General features: G+C 39.4%; 1 long non-coding RNA gene across 2 annotated transcripts; it reads left to right on the plus strand.

Annotated features, from left to right (window-relative positions):
- Positions 1-4: 4 nt before the first annotated feature.
- Positions 5-18,495, plus strand: LOC132378546 (uncharacterized). Of its 2 annotated transcripts, XR_009507098.1 has the most exons (4): positions 5-233; positions 7,011-7,208; positions 15,506-15,583; positions 17,626-18,495. It is a non-coding gene; the product is annotated as an uncharacterized LOC132378546 (long non-coding RNA). The 2 variants fall into 2 exon arrangements; XR_009507097.1 differs by lacking the exon at positions 7,011-7,208 and having other exon boundaries at positions 17-233.
- The last annotated feature ends 1,220 nt before the right edge of the window (positions 18,496-19,715 follow it).

The following is a 19,715-nucleotide window of genomic DNA, read 5'->3' on the forward strand; positions in this document are numbered from 1 at the left end:
AGGCCTAGTCCCAGAGAGGAAGGGAAGTGCGCTGTCCGTAAAAGCGAGTCAGACCGGCCAGCTTGTAATCGCGATCTTTGGTGAAAACCCGCTGATTAATATTGCTGATGGTTAACTATACAGTGTTAAAGAAAAAAACATGAGTCTTTTTCCCAAAGCCGAGGCTGATGGGAGTAGATCATAAGTTTCTGGTCGGGTGTATGTCATGCTTCTGGTGACAGGGAAAACATGAGGTAGGGGTGTTTGTCGATTTTCTGCATTATTTCATCGCAGCTATCCAAACATCAATGGCTGAGCTTCGTGACCACAAATTTTTATAGAAAACATTCTTGGTATGGCATCTGGAACAGAAATTGAATCTGAAGAAATTGCAGAGTTGACACAGCTCAGTCGATCACACACAAAAAAGTTATTGACTGTACACTCCCACTGCCTCAGGACAGCAGGCAACATAATCAAAGATCACTCACAAACAGATCACTTTGTTTTCTCACGCCTTCTTCAGGCAGAAGATATAAAAGCTTGAAAACATGCGCCACCGGACATCTTCTATATCGCCGTTCTAATATCTTTTACCTGCATTGCACTTTCTCTTCAACTGGTTTTTTGAATGATCTGCATGCAAAACTTAACATTTTCTCTGATCACAATACATGGGACAATTAATGAACCTATTGCTAATAACTAATCCAAGTGAATTACAAAGTTGCATCACCTAAATAAAGAAATCTTCCCTCATTTCAATCTGACATGGCATTTAGCATAAATTTTGAGACCATTCTAGACTCCTCACCAGGGGTAAACATCATCCCATCCTCTACCCTCCAATTAGCAAGCACCATTCCAGAATCTGTACAGTTGGAATTTAATAACTGGAGTATTTACTGTGTTGGTGGTCACTTTCAACTCTGAATGTATTCCATCAACTTCCAGGCTCATTAATATCTTTTAATATATGTTAGTAATGTTTTCCTAATTTCCCCCTTGGTTCTCCAATGGGAGATTCATTTGTTCCATAAAAACAAACATAAATTATTTAATTAATTATTACACCACCACTTTTATACCCCACTATAAATTATTCTATTTCTATCACCAAGGGACTTGCGTTTGTTTTTGCTAGTCCTTCATTATCATGGGTCTAAAGCAAGTCTTGCACTTAGTGTAATGTCCTGGTTCACATCTTTAGTGTTATGCTGTAGGTATTTCATTTAGTCACTTTGTAAGAGTAGTCTGTTCTGCTTTCAGTCTGTTTGGGTTATTGTTGAAGATACGGATGATGTGGAATGTGTGTCATCCAATTACCAGAAGGTTTTCTCAGTGAAGGTTGTTCTTGAGTTTTTGGTTCAGTGGGAGATGAAGGGAGAAGATGCTGGGGAAAACCAGTTGTAGCATAAGATCCAGTGGGAGACCCATTTGTTCAAGATGGATGCAAGCGATGTTCAGAAGGTGGTGTGGGCATTCACGCAGACCGAGGGCCCAGCACATGAGTGACAGAGAAGTTCAAGATGAGCTCCGACTTGTGTATATTTGACTGTTTAATTAGAATGGGCCCTTTTTATTATTCTTTACTAATCCTTAGTTAAGATTCATAAATATAATTACTTTAATCGTATGCAGTGTTGTATACTGTCTGTTATTCGTGGCACTAATTTGTAACAGGGTAGCAAATTATGCAGCATCCACACAAACCGAAGTTTGGAGTGGGACGAGCCACTTCAATTTCACAAGTTTGGCGGGGTTTGAGCATGTCTTCCCTAGATTTACAAAGCCAAGGAAACCAGGATGTTTCATTAGGCATATATTCTTCTAAGATAATCTCCCCTTATCAACCTCATCATCTTTTGAATCATAGAAACACGCAGATAGCAAGAGCCTCTTCTGACCTACCTTGTCCATACAAACCATTATAACCATCTACTTGAATCCTAAAACACTTGCAGTGCTCAGGCTCATTGCATTTTTCAGGCAACTTTCTGATTCTCCATTTGATTTGATATATTATTGAATATCTCCTGTAATACATGGTTGGACTACATTTCCTGTTATGCTTTGTTTTGTAAAAGAATGTAACTTACTGTGGGAAATCTTGTTTCTTTAAAAGCCAGCCACTGCTGTCCACTGTCACAAATGAGAAAATCTGCAGATGCTGGAAATCCGAACAACACACACAAAATGCTGGAGGCCAGGCAGCATCTATGGGAAAAAGTACAGTCGGCGCTTTGAGTCAAAACCCTTCAACAGGACTGGAGAAAGAATGCTGAGGAGTAGCCCCCCCCCCCCCCCACCTTTCTGATTTTCTCCTCAGCCTTTTTTCTCCTGTCCTGCCAAAGAGTTTCAGCCCGAAAAGTCAGCTCTGCTTTTTTCCATAAATGCTGCCTGGCCTGCTGAGTTCCTCCAGCATTTTATGTGTGCTGCTCACTGTCATATCCTATAACGCAGTTTTTCAATTTACCACAGCCAACTTGCCTTTGTAATTTCTTTCATTTAGATTACAAGGCCAATTTGAGGCTGAAACACCAAACTACTGAAACCGGGGTTTATATCATACTCTTTCTTAGGGAGCATTATAACAAAAAATAGCAAAAAAAGAAAAAAAGATGAGGTAGTGTACATGAGTTCATTGTCCATTCAGAAATCTGATGGCAGAGGAAAAGAAGCTATTGCTAAAATGCTGAGTGTGTGTCTTCAGGCTCCTGTACCTCTTCCTTGATGGTTGCAATGACAAGAGGGCATATCCTTGGTGATGGATTTCCTTAATGATGGAAGTGACCTTTTGGAAGCATCCGCTTTTCAAGATGTCCTTGATGCTGGGAAAGCTAGTGCCCATATGGAGCTTACTGAGTTTGTAAGTTTTTCCGATCCTATAATGTGGCCCTACCATAGCAGTTGGTGATGCAACCAGTTAGAAGGCTCTCCATTGCTTCCTCAGCACTACGTACTCCTCCACCTATCTTCACATCATTCGCAAACTTTGCCACAAAGCCATCAATTTCATTATCCAAATCAGAATCAGGTTTATTATCACCAATAAGTGACGTGAAATTTGTTAATGTAGCATCAGCAGTTCACCACAATACGTAATATAGAAGAAATAAATAAATAAATCTTAAAGACTTTATACCGTATACGTATATTGAATAGATCAAATTTCATGCAAAAAAACAGAAATACTATACATTTAAAAAAGTGAGGTAGTGTCCAAGGGTTCAATGTCCATTTAATAATTGGATGGCAGAGGGGAAGAAGCTGTTGTGTGTAGCTTCAGGCTTCTATACCTCCTAACTGATGGTAACAGTGAGAAAAGGGCATGCCTTAGGTGCTGAAAGTCCTTAATAATTGATGCTGCCTTTCTGTGACACTGCTCATTGAAGATGTCCTGGGTACTTTGTAGGCTAGTACCCAAGCAGGAGCTGACTAAATTTACGACCCTCTGCAGATTCTTTTGGTCCTGTGCAGTAGTCCCCCATACCAAACAGTGATGCAACCTGTCAGAATGCTCTCCACAGTACATCTATAGAAGCTTTTGAGTATATTTGTTGATGTACCAAATCTTTTCAAACTAATAAAACCACTGTCTTGCCTTCTTTATATATGCTCCCTCGTCACCACCTGAGATTCTACCAACAATGGTTGTATCGTCAGCAAATTTATAGATGGTATTTGAGCCATGCCTAGCCACATAGTCATGAGTATATACAGAGTAGAGCAGTGGGCTAAGCACACACCCCTGAGGTGCGCCAAGTGTTGATCATCAGCGAGGAGGATATTTTATCACCAATCCACACAGATTGTGGTCTTCTGGTTAGGAAGTCAAGGATCCAATTGCAGAGGGAGGTACAGAGGCCCAAGTTCTGCAACTTCTCAATCAGGATTGTGGGAAGGATGGTATTAAATGCTGAGCTATAGTTGATGACCGGCATCCTGAAATAGGTGTTTGTGTTGTCCAGGTGGTCTAAAGCCGCGTAGAGAGCCATTGAGATTGCATCTGCCATTGACCGATTAGGCAAATTGCAATGGGTCCAGGTCATTGCTGAGGCAAGAGTTCTGTCTAGTCATGACCAACCTCTCTGTAGATATGAGTGTTACCAGGAGATAGTCATTAAGGCAGCTCATGTTATTCTTCTTGGGCACTGATATGATTGTTGCCCTTTTGAAGCAAGTGGGAACTTCCGCTTGTAGCAGTGAGAGGTTGAAAATGGCCCTGAATACTCCCACCAGTTGGTTGGCACAGGTTTTCAGAGTCTTACCAGGTACTCCATCGGGACCTTCCGCCTTGCGAGGGTTCACTCTCTTTAAAGACAGCCTAACATTAACTTCTGAGACAGAGATCACAGGGTCATCAGATGCAGCAGGGATCTTCACAGTTGCAGTTGTATTCTCCCTTTCAAAGCTGTCATAGAAGGCATTGAGTTCATCTGATAGTGAAGCATCACTGCAATTCATGCTACTGGGTTTTGCTTTGTAAGGAGTAATGTCTTGCAAGCCCTGCCAGAGTTGTTGTGCATCTGATGTCACCTCCAACCTCGTTCAAAATTGTCTCTTTGCCCTTGAAATAGCCCTCTGCAAATCATACCTGGTTTTCTGGTACAGGCCTGGATCGCCAGACTTGAATGCCACAGATGTAGCCTTCAGCAAAGACGTATTTCCTGGTTCATCCACCGTACCAGGACAAACAATGACAACAAAACCATTGACAAACAATGTGAAAAATAGTGGTCCCAATACTGACCCCTGAGGAACACCACTATTCACTGGCAGCCATCCCCCTTTATTCCCACTTGCTGCCTCCTGCATCTCAGCCATTTCTCTTTCCATGCCAGTACCTTTCCTGTAACACCATAAGATTTTAGCTGATACTCTTTTCCAGGTCAAACCATTTCAAAAAGGACTGATAGCTATAATTTATAAATGGTTATTGAACTTGCATATGTTATCTAATGATAAAATTAAAGCTGTGTGGGAACTGGAGTTTCGAAAGTCATTTTCAGATAATCAATGGGATAAAATTTTTAATTTAGTAAATACCTCTTCTATTTGTGCCCAGCACTCCTTGACAAATTAGCCCATATTTTTTCTAATATTAATCGTATTTGTAATAGATGTAATATTGAGGTGGCTACTTTAACACATATGTCCTGGTCTTATATCAAGTTAGATAATTTTTGGAATGAAGTCTTCAAAACTTTGTCAAAGGTTCTAAATTTGGATCTACAACTGAATTTACTTACAGCAATTTTTGGGATCATCCCTTTGGAAGCAGGAGATATTCCTGTTTCTGCTCAAGGGATGATAGCTTTTACAACTTTATTGCCTAGGAGAGCCATTTTGCTTAAATGGAAGGATTCTAATCCACTTACTGTTATTCATTGGCTTACCTCCATTATGTCCTGTTTAAGTTAGAGAAAATAAGAAGTCGGACATTTGATATATCCTCTAAATTTGAGGAAACTTGGCGACCTTTTATTCAATATTTTCATATGCTCTGACTTATGGCCCTTCCAGTTACCTTTTTGAAGTTTTGGATTTGATCAGAAAGTTTCTCTTTGTTTTTTTGGCTTTCACTCTCAGTTTGAGCTGCCCAGTTGTTTTTCTGTTTTTTTTTTGTGTTTTGTTTTTTTTCTGTTTATGTCAATTATAAAAGTTTCTTTATCTTTTTTTTCTTTTTATGGATAAGAGGAGAATCAATTACCTTTCTCTTTATTATATACTATTAGATTAATACATTGATCTTGATAATGTTTATTTTTCCTTTTATTTGAACTGTTATTGATAAAGATATTTGTGATAATTCTCCTCGTTTATAATATTTGTACTTTTTTATTTAATGAATAAAAAGATTGATAAAGAAAGGATTTTAGCTTGTTAAGCAGCCTCATGTGTGGCACCTTATCAAATCCCTTCTGAAAATCCAAGTAAATGACGTCCACTGGCTTTCCTTTGTCCATCCTGCTTGTTACTTCCTCGAAGAACTCTTAACAGTTTTGTCAGACAAGATATCTCTTTACAGAAATCATGCTGACTTTGACTTATTTTATCATTAGTCTCCAAGTACCCCAAAATCTCATTCTTAATAATAAACTCCAACACTTTCCCAACCACTGAGGTTAGGCTAACTGGCTTATAATTCCCTTTCTTTTGCCTTCCTCCCTTCTTAAAGAATGGAGTGACATTTGCAATCTTCCATTTCTCTAGGAACATGCCAGAATCAAGTAATTCTTGAAATGTCATTAGCAATGCATCCATTATCTCTTCAGCAGTCTTTCATAGGACTCTGGGATGTGGTCCATCTGGCCCAGGTGACTTATCCATCTTAAGACCATTGAGTTGCCTAGCACTTTTTCTTTGTAATAGCAATGGCAAACACTCCTGCTCCCTGACACTCAAGGACCTCAGGCACCCTGCTCATGTCTTCCACAGTGAAGATTGAGGCAAAGTACCCATCAAGTTCATCTGACATTTCTTTGTCCCCCATTACTACCTCACCAGCATCATTTTCCAGTGGTCCATTATCAACTCAGACTGCAACTTTATATTACAATATTCCCTGTTACTGCATTATAAAATAAGCTATATATTGCAGATCTGAAGTGAGGTTTGGTATACACAGTGTTAGAAAGTTTAATGTAGCAAATCATTCTATAGAACAATATGAAAAATTTACAAAACAATTGTGCTTGTGATTAAAAATCAGGCAGATAACTATGGTGGATTCTGGTTAATTGGGCTATTAGTTAATCAGGTCAGCTTAATTGGGACAACTTTTAAAGAGCAAAAACAAATTGACAAAATAGGTGGGAATTCCTTCTTTTATTTGGGACACTGTGGTACTTAATTGGGGCAGGAAATGGCCAGTCATGTGCACTTATGGCTTGATAGACACTACATAGTGCTTGGAGCGAACAGTTACGTTAGTTGTGTTATTTTATCCATTTGGGCCAATGGACACTGATGCAAAAAGCAGTGATTTTGGATAATTTTGTTTTTTTTATTTTGACTTTAAAAAATAGATCCTTGCCACAAAAAGATTTGGCATTAGCTGAAAATGATGACCCTACTGAACTAAATTAAAAGCCTAACACCACTCATCATCGTCAGCTGGCAGAGATAACTGGAATGTCGAAATCTACAATTGCATACTTGATGCAACAGCAAGATAAACTGCAAGAAGAATGGATATTACGTGAGACAGGAAACATCCCAAAACAGTTAAGTGTGAAAGTAAGGATCCAGAAATGATGAAGTGGCCTTCAAGGAATAGTTTTCTATTGTAACTGGATGAGGTGTGCATGTCAATTGACCAAAATTTAAAACAAAACAAGCCAAAGGAGTTGGCTAAGAAGAAGTATCTACAATGCCAATGAAACAGGCCTTTTTTATAGTGTTGTGGCAGATAGTTCCCTTTGCTACAAACACACTACACTATCAGGTTCAAAGAAAGCAATAGATAGCATAACTGAATTAAGTTTTTCAAGTATGTCAGGAACTGATACGAAGAAATTGTTGGTTATTGGGAACAGCATTAAATGATGCATTAAGGAGGTAAGAATGGAGTTTACCAATTGAGTACTATGCAAACATACACTTGATGCTTCTCTGTCAGTAACCGTTACAAATTAATACAGTTTTATAGTACTGTAGTAATATTGGTAGTGTTTCAATGCATAATTTGTTACTCAGTTAAATGGTAGTTTGTCTTTTTTTTATACCTTTTTAACTATTTTCCATGAAAGTTTGGATAATTAGGGCTGCTGCTTAATTGGGCCAAAACATACTGGTACTAATGTGTCCCAATTAACTGGAATCCACTGTATTCGTACAATAAACAAAACTGTGAAGAATTCAATAAGTCAGGTGTAGAAGTAAAAGATGTAAGGTGATGTTTTGGGTCAAGACCCAGCATCAGGAGTGAGAGGGAAATGGAAAGATTTCCAATATATAGCAATATGATATGGTGGTGGGTGGGTGGTAGTAGATGACAACTAGTAGATGATTGGTGGAATCAGATCAGGAGATATCCCTGTCAAGGGTCTGCACAGCTCCACACCCTTGCACAAAATGGGGGCCTTCTCTCTCTCCCCCCTCCAACTGTCTGACCAAACATTGCTCACAACTCACCCCTCCACAGTCCTCACCATTCTCCCTCGCCTCTCTCCACTTCTTTTTCATCTACTCTAATTACCACCCCTCCTCTGACCCCATGCCACACTCCAGATGTACTACCCTTTCATTAACCTCCATCTCTATGACGCTAAGTGGGGAACCTCTGCAGGAGTCTAAACTTTGTACCCCTTTCCCCTTCACTCCAGTGAGTACCAGGCAATCTTTCCATTTTCTTCAGTCCTGATGTAGGATCTCAAACCAAAATGTTGCCTTACACCTTTTGTCTCCACAGATGCTGTCTGACCCACTGAGTTCTTCCAACATTCTGACTTCTGTTTCACATTCCAACCTCTGTAGACCATTTTGTTTTCATGACCTTTCCTATTTGGGATATTATATGCCTATTCTCATGTTTAATCTGTGGAGAATTAACCTCACAACTTCAGAGCAGGGAGATGATGCATTCTAGGTTGAGGAGATCAATCAAAAGGAAACGTTTTTAAACTAAATCTGAAATAAAATAATTGGCAGGAATAGCGACAGTGATTAAAGTGGTCTTTCAGAGGAACCAAACTTCAACAAATTTGCCATCAAAAAATCTTACGAATTCTCCAAACACTTTTTAGTTAATGAGAAGATTCTGTGCTCACCACATTATCTTTGAGTTATTCCCATTGCTCAACTTGTGTGGGAAGAAATATAGAGTGATTACTCATGCTGCCCTGAGTATAAATGTTGAGGCTTTCTTTCAAATTAAAAACTGTTCATTTTAGAGTCTAAGAGTTGTACAACACCAAAGCAGCTCTTCAGGCTAACTCATCCATGCCAAACAGGATGTCTATTTGAGCTTAGCTCACTTGCTTGCATTTGGCCTCTCAGCTTTTTCTTATATAAGTATTCGATGTAAGTTTGGAATCTTTACTTTCTCATTCTAACCTCACAATTTAAGTAAAAACATCAACATTTAATATGGGAAAGTGGCCCTGAGATAAAGGATTAACCATGAAGCAGGCATGAAAATCTAAATGGCCAATTTCTGTTTTTATTTCTAACACTGTGTAAATTCATTGCTTTTTCTGTAAACATCACTTTTAGATGTCTTGAATCAATATCTGAAGCCATTGGTACTCCAAAGCAACAAATATGCCTGGAGTCAGAAACCAAGTTTCTAAATGAAAAGTAATAATGGGAATTTGTAAAGGCAAAGCTGCAATATTTTCTCCAAAACATAATACTACACTAGAGATGTAAAGTGGGCTGTGCGTGTGAACATTTAATTTCTATTTTTGTCCTTGCTCTACCATTAGAGATTTGTCCTTGAGGGCTTTGCCACTATTTTTCCATTCATTAAGATTTTGAGCTCCTGCATATGTCTCATCTGTGCTAAGTTCCTCTGACAATATGGAGAACTTATTACCTTTTCTTGTTCTCGGATTTCAACATGGAATTGTCAAAGGATATAACATGGAGAGAAGGCATTCTCTTTATTGTATCTAAGCTAACTTGTTATAAGCCCCATCTAATTAATCCTATACCATTATAGAAACAAATAAATTGCTCTTAAACTTTTATTTCTGAATGATTCTGAAACTCTAATTGCAAGACATGATGGGAAGCATGGATAATTATGTTAAGGGTTAAAGAATTGCATAGCTAATTTGTAAATTTAAGTGCATCAATGCTTCTGTTAACTGCAATAAGGAATTTTAGATTTGTAATTAGTCATGGAAATTCTGCAGAACTGAGAGGCAAGTGCCTCTTATTTACACTGACCTCTATGTGCACTCACCTTTACTGTATTCAGTTGACTATTATTTAAAAACCAATTGAGAACATTGATGAACCAGATCAAGATCATTAAGTTGGCAGAGACAAGGAGATGTGAATAATGTTCACGAAATTAAAGATCTGTAGGAAAAGTAGGGTAGAGACAGGTTTGAATGCAGCATTCAACAGACCAAAAGAACAGAGATTGGAACTGTACTTGTCACACAGGCATGTATTCTATTTAGAAGACAGAAAATGGGATAAAATGACATCACTGATGTCCAAGAGGCTTCAGAGATCTAAAGCTATGAGATGCTTATCAGTTGTTGCCTGTTATTAAGTACAGAAGTTTTTTTATTTGATAAATTCTTAATCTATTACAGAATCATTACTCGTGCTACCCATTGTCTTGTCCAAGAACCATTACAACTTTTAGCTTTGGAAAGTGTCTCAATACTTATCCAATTCAGTTTTAAACTTACTACTGAATTCAGATTCTATCATCCTGGCAGTTCATATTAAATCTCAAAAATATATGGTACAAAATGATATCCTGTTGTCTGCTCTGCTTCTTTTCAATGGTTCAATTTAATGCCATATACAACTTAAACTCCGCACTCTTCGCAGACGTCCACAAAACAGAGAAAAGATACCCTGAAGAATGAATGACATGAAAAATCATTATAAACCCCCAAAGCCCCTGCTCCCTCCTCCCTGCAGCAACTCTCCCCCTTCCCTTTCCCCCTCTTGTTCCAGCAAAAAGCATCAGCTCTCCCACCATCCACCGAGCAATAGCAAAGCCCCCAGAGACCATGATGTAGAGTCCATCAAAAACCACTGTCCATCCCAACACCGACATCTCAACAGACCCTTTCTTTCACTCACTAACAAGGGAGAGATATTGTTCCTGTGGAAGGGAGGGGAAGGCCAAACAGCCTGCTGTTGCAATGTTCCAGTCTGCAGCATTGCTTGCTTCGAGATCCCCAGATTCGAGAATCAGCACTCTCACCATTGAGCGAGGGAGAGCGATCGCTCAAGTGCAGAGCCCTCTGACAGCTGCGTCCACTGTCTTGATGCTTCCATCTCTCATGCTGCCTTGCTCAGCGACGTCAGCAAGGAATCAGGTCATCCAGAGGGCTGTTCCCCGAGGGCACACATCTTCCAAGCTGCTCCTACAGATCCCAAAATGCAGGCCGCTAGGTGAGTTTCGAAGAGCAAAAACCCACTGTCCTTTTGCCAATTACTTTAAATTTGTACATTTGGTTGTTCGAATTTGACTATCCGTTGATTAGTTTATAAAATACTAGTAGACTTCCTCTGAATTTTAAGATGTTTAGGAGTGTTAGAGATCCTCAGTTTAAACTTCCCATTTAATTAATATATTTTGAGATACAGCAGAATATCAGGCCATGCCAGCCCAACGAGCCCATACTAGCCAATTACACCTATGTGACCAATTAACCTACTAACCTGTCCATTTTTGGAATGTGAGAGGAAACCAGAGCACTGGAAGGAACCCATATGGTCATGGGGAGAATTTACAAACTGCTTACAGACAGCAGCACACTGAACCCAAGTTGCTGGCACTGGAAAAGAATTATGCTAATTGCGACACTACTATGCTGCTCTAAATTGCTAGGCAATCCACTGTCAATCCTCATACACTTGTAATTGTCATCATTTGTGAATACTGTATACAAAACAGAAAAAATACCCCGAAGAATGAATGACATAAAAGATCATTAGAACCCCTAAAGCCCCTGCTCCCTCCTCCCATGCAGCAACAAAGTAGCAACTGATGCACCATCAATAACTCACACTGAGACGTAAGGCGAGATATCGGCTTTTATTGACTGGAAGAAGGAACCAGGAGTGAGTGTCTATCATACAATGTCCTGGAGACTGAGGCCGAGCGTCAGGCCTCAGATCTCCTTTATACAGGGGCCTGTGGGAGGAGCCACAGGAGCAGTCAGCAGGGGGCGTGTCCCGACAGGCACATAGTTCACCACAGCAACTCTTCCCCCTTCCCTTTTCCCCCTCTTGTTCCAACAAAAAGCATCAGCTCTCCCACCATCCACTGAGCAATAGCAAAACCCCCAGAGACCATGATGTACCACTTGTAATTCTCATCATTTGTGAATACTGTATACACAAACTGAATCACAGAAACACTATGGAAGTTACAATTTCGTCTCAGCAAATAATATTTTTGTGGTGAGGATAAGATTAACAATCCAAATCATATCTGAAGGCCACTCACTTGAAATACTTTTTATGCTTACCAAATATGATTATAAACTGTCACTTCATCTGGTATATGAAGACACCACATCTACTAATAGCATAATTCTTGTAGATTGCAAAAAACAAATCAGTACATTTTTCATTAATTAAAATGCAAGGAATTAAGAAATGTAATATTATGTGTTTGACAAATACTTAAGAGGCTTATCATTTTTGCTGACTCCGTAGCTGAATAAGTCTATACTCAAAGATGATGAAGGGTCTCGGCCTGAAACATCAACTGTTTATTCCCCTCCATAGATGCTGCCTGACCTACTGAGTTCCTCCAGCAGTTTGTGTGTGTTGCTTTAGAACTTTAAAACTTATACAATTTAAATTTGACTTTAGCTTTTAGAACAATTTAAAATTTATTACTCCTCCAAACCTCATCTTTTTCCTGTTACCACTGTCCCACCTCAACTTTGAGTTGTTGGACTTCAAAATGGTATGCACCTTGTTGGACCAGTGATGCTAGACCAAGCAGTGGGCAACTTGTTCATCCCAATCACTGGTTCAGAGAGACATTCAGCATGTCTTGCATGGTTTTTTTTCTTATGCCTATCGTTTGACTGTTTGCCATCTGTGAGGTGTGAGAAGTGAACTTGGGGAGGAATCTTGAGTTGGTAACTTTTCTGTTGGAGCTTATTCCTCCAGAGCAAAGCTTCAGTGTTGATGGAGGACCTTTGAAATGGTCCAATCTCTGCTCCATTTGATCCTTAAGATTCAAAGCAAACACCATTGCTAGAAGCCCTCAAGGATTTTAATGTGACATTAGTAGATGGTTCATGTTTCACTGCAGTAGAGGAAGATATCAGCACAACTATTGCTTGAAGATTTTTGGTTGGTCTTCTCCAAGGATCACAAGTGTGCCCTTGTTACCAATTCTCCATTACCACAAGACTTTATAAATTTAACAGAATTCTGTAGGATGTTTAAGATAGAAATGCCAGTGAGTGTTTGTATGTGGGGACTGGTGGCCAGGTTCAAAGGCATAGAAGACTGTCATGACTGAGGCTATTCCCAGTTGCAGTCTTCTTTCACTTCTACAACTGATGGCACCATAGCCTTTTGCCACTAATTCTTTGGATTATTCTACAGCACTTTCCCTTTACCTTACCATTTGGATGGTCTTGCCTCAGTTGTAAGCTCCCGGCATCATCATTGTTACAGTCATTGGAACACATGTACGTTTCCAACATGGCAAAGTGATAACCCCACTGAGTTTATCACAACCAAACACTACTGAGATTGCTGGGGCAATGAGCTGTTTAAGGGTATTTACTTTAGAAACTGATGAAGATCCTTGTTCATTAGAACAGACTGGGAATTTCTTGCTGGGCAGACGAGCTGTTTAAGGATATTTACTGTAGGAACATGAAGATTCTTGTTCATTAGAAGAGACTGGGAATTTCTTGCTGAGTAAATGAGCTGTTTATCCTTCACTTCAGAAACTGAAGATTCAAGTCATTAGAACAGAATGGGAATTTCAACAGGACTTCTTCCTGGATACTGCAGTCTTTACTATGGAGATGTGAGAGAACCATCCTCATATTGTCACAGCTCTTCTCTTTCTTCCCTGTGTAACTTCTTAACCATGCATAGTATTGCCATCATGACCAGAACAAGGCATCAGAAAGGATGTGCTCAAACTGCCTATGGATCTAATATAATTGTGCATGTTTGGATATATGAGAAGGAGACAGGGGGAATTTTTCTCTAACTCTCTTCACGTTAGTGACGTGTATTGGCTTCAGCCAGACTGGTGGCATCCATTAGTCTCACGAGATCATGGATCTGCACCTGGAAAGTCTTGCATCAGTCTGTGTTGGTAGAGCAGCGAGGTGACACTGGAGTGTCCTCTCCAGGGTGCAGGCCTGGGCAAGGTTGTATGGAAGACTGGCAGTTGCCCATGCAGCATGTCTCCCCTCTCCACGCCACCAATGTTGTCCAAGGGAAGGGCAAAGGCCAATACAGCTTGGCACTAGTGTTGTCACAGGAGTTGCCAGAACGAGGTTGAAGACAATGTCCGACTGCCTTAGGGACTCCAACTCCTGATTTGTCCTTCGGATTTACTCCAGAAGCCTTTCCCATGAGTGGGTATCAGAGTTTGAAACCAAAGGCACTGATAAAGAAACAGCATTCACATAATCTTTCCTGTCTTGGTGAGTATCCCACAATCAATCATTTTTCTAACCTCTACCCATGCCACTGCAGAAATGGCTGTGATAAGGTATGCACTAATTCAAAACACAGTGTTTCATTCTTTGCTGAGACAATATCTCTACTTGTCAATATATGTTTATAACCATTAGTCTATGCTGTTGATTTTGAGTAATTAATGTGAGGTAAAAAAATGCATCACTTAGTGGTTTGAATTCACCTAATGATACAGCAATTGCATGCTAGCTGCTGGCAGGTTTCGTTAATTATAAAATATGGTACGCATTTATATGAGGTTGTCAAACTTCATGAAGGAATAGTTGCTTTTAAAGTAGCTGAACTAGTGTGTTAAACTCCAGGCAGGTAAATGGAAAGATATCAATCTTGTTATCTTTTCCAAAACTCTTTGGCTAGACAGATTAGAAATTCTCCCTGGCAGGTTATGCCTCTTAGGTTGTATATCGTGTATCTTTGTTTTAGTCTTTTCTGTCTGAAACCTAATTGCTGCTCAAAAAAAATCATGACGATTCAATATGACATTTCCTAAACAGACATCTTCATGACCTTTTTTCAATGTAAGATTTGTTTGAATGGTAATTAATTAGTAAAAGTAATTTGTGGATCTGTGTTTGCTATAAATAATGGAACAGTCCCAAGAACATGAAGCATTTCATAATGTCATGAACGTAGCTGTCAATTCGCCCAAAGCCAGGTTCCACAAACAGCAACCTAATAGTCCAAATTATACACTTTACCAGGTAAAAAAATTGCACTGGAAAATAGCCCCATTCTTCATTATAAAGGTGCCATGGGAATTATTTTATGAATATGTATCCAGCCACAGGGGGGACTGGCTGACACCTCATTTGAAAAATGACACTGTTTGTATTGCCCTATAGTTTTAAGGCTAGATTTTGTATTCAAGTTTCCAACATAGGACTTAAATTTATTCTTTTAGCATAGATAAAAGAATGGTACAGACAGACCCCAGGTTTCGACAGGATTCCATTTCTGAAAACTGTTTGTAACCCAAACTATAAGTTGAAAATGAATAAAAAGAGGTTGGGAGAGGATCACAAAAAGAGTCTAGATGGGAGAGTGAGCAGTGAAGGGTAGACTCAGTGATTAAGCAAGTAAAGCTGCTTATCCCTTGTAGCTCTGCTCAATTAAAACTAACTACTGATTGTTACAGCTCGGGGAGGACACACATGAAGAGAGAAGGCATACAGAAATGGTCTGTTCAGAATCAGCTACAGCCCCACAGTGTCTGGTAAGGTCATTTTACCCATCTCATCATGTTCCCAAATGCTCACTCATAGGTACAGGATGTCCACAACCAAGGAATCTGAGAGGCAAATCATCACAAACCAAATAAAGAAATGAATGATGGGATAAAGAATAATGAGACAATATCATCAAAATGCTAATAGAACAAGAATCTGTTGACACTAATTTGAAATTGATGTGAGAATGATTGTAGAATTCCTCTTATTCACTAATGATACTTTGCAGTGACCTGTGATGCTGTGCAGTAGAGTAGGTGAGCAAAGGCTACTCAAATACAATTTGTGAAGAATATTTCTCAACTGAACAGGCCTAGCTGTTTATTTCAGGTAATCCAGTGTGTAAAATCAAAGATCTGGACTCTCCACAGAATTACTTCCATTCATTCAAACTGTGCATCAGAGCTGATTACTTCCATCCATTCAAACTGTGCATCAGAATTGGACCTATATGGAGCAAGAGAGGACTAATTTTTGCATTTTGAGAAATAGTTGCTTTGCTGCTGCTTATGCGTGGGAGGAGGGAGCTGCGGGGTGTCTTTGGGGTTCTAACATTTAACTGTCATTCACTCTTTGGTGCACTCTATTTTTGTGGATGGTTGTGAAGAAAAAGAATTTCAGGATGTATATTGTATATGTTTCACTGATACTAAATGAAACCTTTGATATATCTGTTGAGTCTTGTCTGTTTCACCTGGTACAGTATCACAGACTCCACTCAATCCAATTGAGAGGAATGGCTAGGAGGATGGGAGTTACAGTTAATGCAGAATTTTTGATTTAATCAAATTACAGTTCACTCTCAGTGATCCAGCACCCTGGGGAATATGGAGTTCCAGCTGTATACATGAGAATTACCCGAAGTAAATGACTGTACTTGTAAAACTTTCTTCTATTCATTAAGCAGTGTTATTATCTGAGCTCAGAGGGAATTCTAAGGCTTTGTCTTTTACATAGGTCCATTTTCTGTTTCAACTTTAGAACAATACCTTTTGCTGGGAGTTTCTTATCCAATGCAGTAGATAGATGGGACAAATTCATGAAACACAATTGGAACCAACCACTACTTGTAAATATATATGAGGGACTATGGGCAGGCAGATGTGCTGAAGGCTGAGAGAAGGCAGCATGTGAACAAACTTGTATTGGAACCTGGCTCATCAAATTCAAATTTACATTTTTGAAAAATAATTACAAAATTGATTAATATTCCTACAAATTTTTACTACTTGCATGAGAATGAGAGTATATTGTAATTTTAAATGTGAGAAAACCTGCAGATGCTGGGGATCTGAGCAACACAATAAAATTACTGTAATTTTAATTTAGTCGCTTTTAGTAACATTAATATCTTTTAAGCTTTTGATTAAGCTTCCAAGTAATTTTAACAGTTCTTAAATATTTTTAAAAAATACTTGTGAACATTAAGATGCAAATATTCAAGTTGTTTACCAAATTTGTGATTGAAGGCTCTCTAGAAAGTGAGAATCTATGTAGTGGATAGATAAGTGGTAACATGTGCAATGGAAATTTTGAGCATGCTTCCATTGCTGAACACCATACTTTATATGTTGACTGGATGGCAGTCTGAATGTAACAAAAGGTGCCTTGTACACAGATAATGTTATGATTTGAAATCGGCCATCTTCCTTCTTGGGGCCGTTTGAATTGCACTCTTCAGCCTTACTCATGCTTGCTGCTCACCTGTCAGTCAAATCTTTGTTTATCCTACATACAATGTAGTAGTTTCCAATTGTAAAACTCACAGGTATTTAATAATTTTACTAGCATGTTAGGTCAAAGATCTGTAACTTGAATAGTGCAGCACTGATTTGGAAATTGGCTGATCTTTTCTAAGCTTGAAGGAACTGTAATGAGCTCTCAGGGAAAATACTGAATATTTTTATAAATACAGGAACCCTTATTGCCAATGTAAGTGGTTGCATGCCAGATGCTATGACATGGACAGAATTTACCCATAATTTTCCTGGCAATATATAACATTTGTTATCCTTTCCTCCTTTTCCAGTCCTGATGAAGGGCCTTGGCTGGAAGCGTCGACTGTCATTCCTCTCCATAGACACTGCCTGACCTGCTGAGTCCTTCTAACATATTGTGTTTGTTGATCTGTTGTTATTTTGTGTGTTTAAAATAGTTCCTTCATCAACAAAGACTTATAATTTAGGATGTCAGTGGTGCATGGTGAAGTTTATGGCTTTGAAGCTGTATACTTTTACTGTTTTTTCTATCTTCATTCTGCATGATAATGAGATTGTGAATGTGTTCATGCTGTTGTGTGAACTAAACCAATGCCCTTAGCACTTTATTTTGAGCTCTTTAACGGAAGGATATTACTAAGTGGACAGAGTACATGCTGCGAGTCTCCTTGAAGAAAGGGAACATCCTTACAGATTCCTGTGATCATAGAGTAATAGAGCACAGTAAGAAGCCCTTTGGCCAAACAAGTCCTTTTAAACCAAAATGTCCATCTAAGTTAGGCCATTTCTCTGTGTTTATCCCATATCCCTCTAAATCTTTCCTATTCATGTACCTGTCCAAGTGCCTTTCAAATGTTACCAGCCTCAACCACCTCTAACAGCTCATACTGTCATGAACCCTTTGGACCAGCAAGGGGTGCCAGATAGTGCCGTCTCAATGCACCTACTAATTTCACTTACTTGAGGTTATTACAGTTGTTTAAGCTGTTACTGTGTTTTTATGATGCTGATTATGTGAATACAGTTTCCTTATGCTTCTCGTTCTTAAGTGATTACAACCCGCATGGGTTTCCTGGATTCTGTGTTCTATTTAAGGAAATTCTGGAACAAGCATTCATCGTTGAGTCCTAGCTGAAGTTCTGTGTGCTCATCTCAAATAAATAAGCTCTTACCTCAATTATTCCCTGTATTATTCTTCAAATAAATCTTAATTGTTAATTTCTACTATCGAGTCCCGAGTTTGCTCTGCACCTGTGTCCACTCATCTGGAGATCATTACATATTCCATATAAGCACCACCCTCTGTGAGAAGAATCCCCTCAGGACTCTTTAAAATCTTTCCCCTCTTGCCTTAAACCATCTAGTTTTTGATTTCCTTGCAAAGAAGACAGTGTGCGTTCACCATATCTATGCCCATTATGATTATACATATCAATAACATCAAAGTGGAGAGGAAAATTCAGGATAGTTTTGAAAGTTTTCACCCCATGTTTTAGTCTACCTCATAGACTATCCACCCACCCAACCCATCAGGCACCTTCTGCCTCATCTGTGGAAGAATCTCCGGTTCCCAGATTGACCTAATCAATAACCACAAAACACACAAAATCAGACTGGATGGAGGTAACTCTTCATCTAGAGTAATTGCCTAAGAAGAAGATGCACCATATTTTGGATTTCTATCAGTACACTCATTATTTTAAAAATATGTAAATTGCCCATCCACAATGCCAGCAGATCAAATGAGAACACCATGTAGAACTAAATACAGGCACCGACTTTTGATTATTTTGTCCACACTCTATCCCTCACATGTCATAAGTAAGGATACTTCAGAATGTATGACACAAGGAAATCTGCAGATGCTGGAAATTCAAGCAACACACACAAAATGCTGGTGGAACTCAGCAGGTCAGGCAGCATCTATAGGGAGAAGCGCTGTCGACGTTTTGGGCCGAGACCCTTCATCAGGACTAACTGAAAGAAAAGATAGTAAGAGATTTGAAAGTCGGACGGGGAAGGGAAAATGTGAAATGATAGGAGAAGACCGGAGGGGGTGGGGTGAAGCTGAGTGCCAGAAATTGGCAAAAGGGATACAGAGCTAGAGAAGGGAAAGGATCATGGGACGGGAGGCCTAGGGAGAAAGGGGGAGGGGAGCACCAGAGGGAGATGGAGAACAGGCAGAGTGATGGGCAGAAAGAGAGAAAAAAAGGAGGGGCATTAACAGAAGTTAGAGAAGTCAATGTTCATGCCATCAGGTTGGAGGCTACCCAGCTGGTATATAAGGTGTTGTTCCTCCAACCTGAGTGTGGCTTCATCTTGACAATGGAGGAATGGGAATGGGACGTGGAATTAAAATGTGTGGCCACTGGGAGATCCTGCTTTCTCTGGTGGACAGAGC

This window comes from Hypanus sabinus, chromosome 20 (genome assembly GCF_030144855.1).
Source record: "Hypanus sabinus isolate sHypSab1 chromosome 20, sHypSab1.hap1, whole genome shotgun sequence".
NCBI lineage: Eukaryota > Metazoa > Chordata > Chondrichthyes > Myliobatiformes > Dasyatidae > Hypanus > Hypanus sabinus.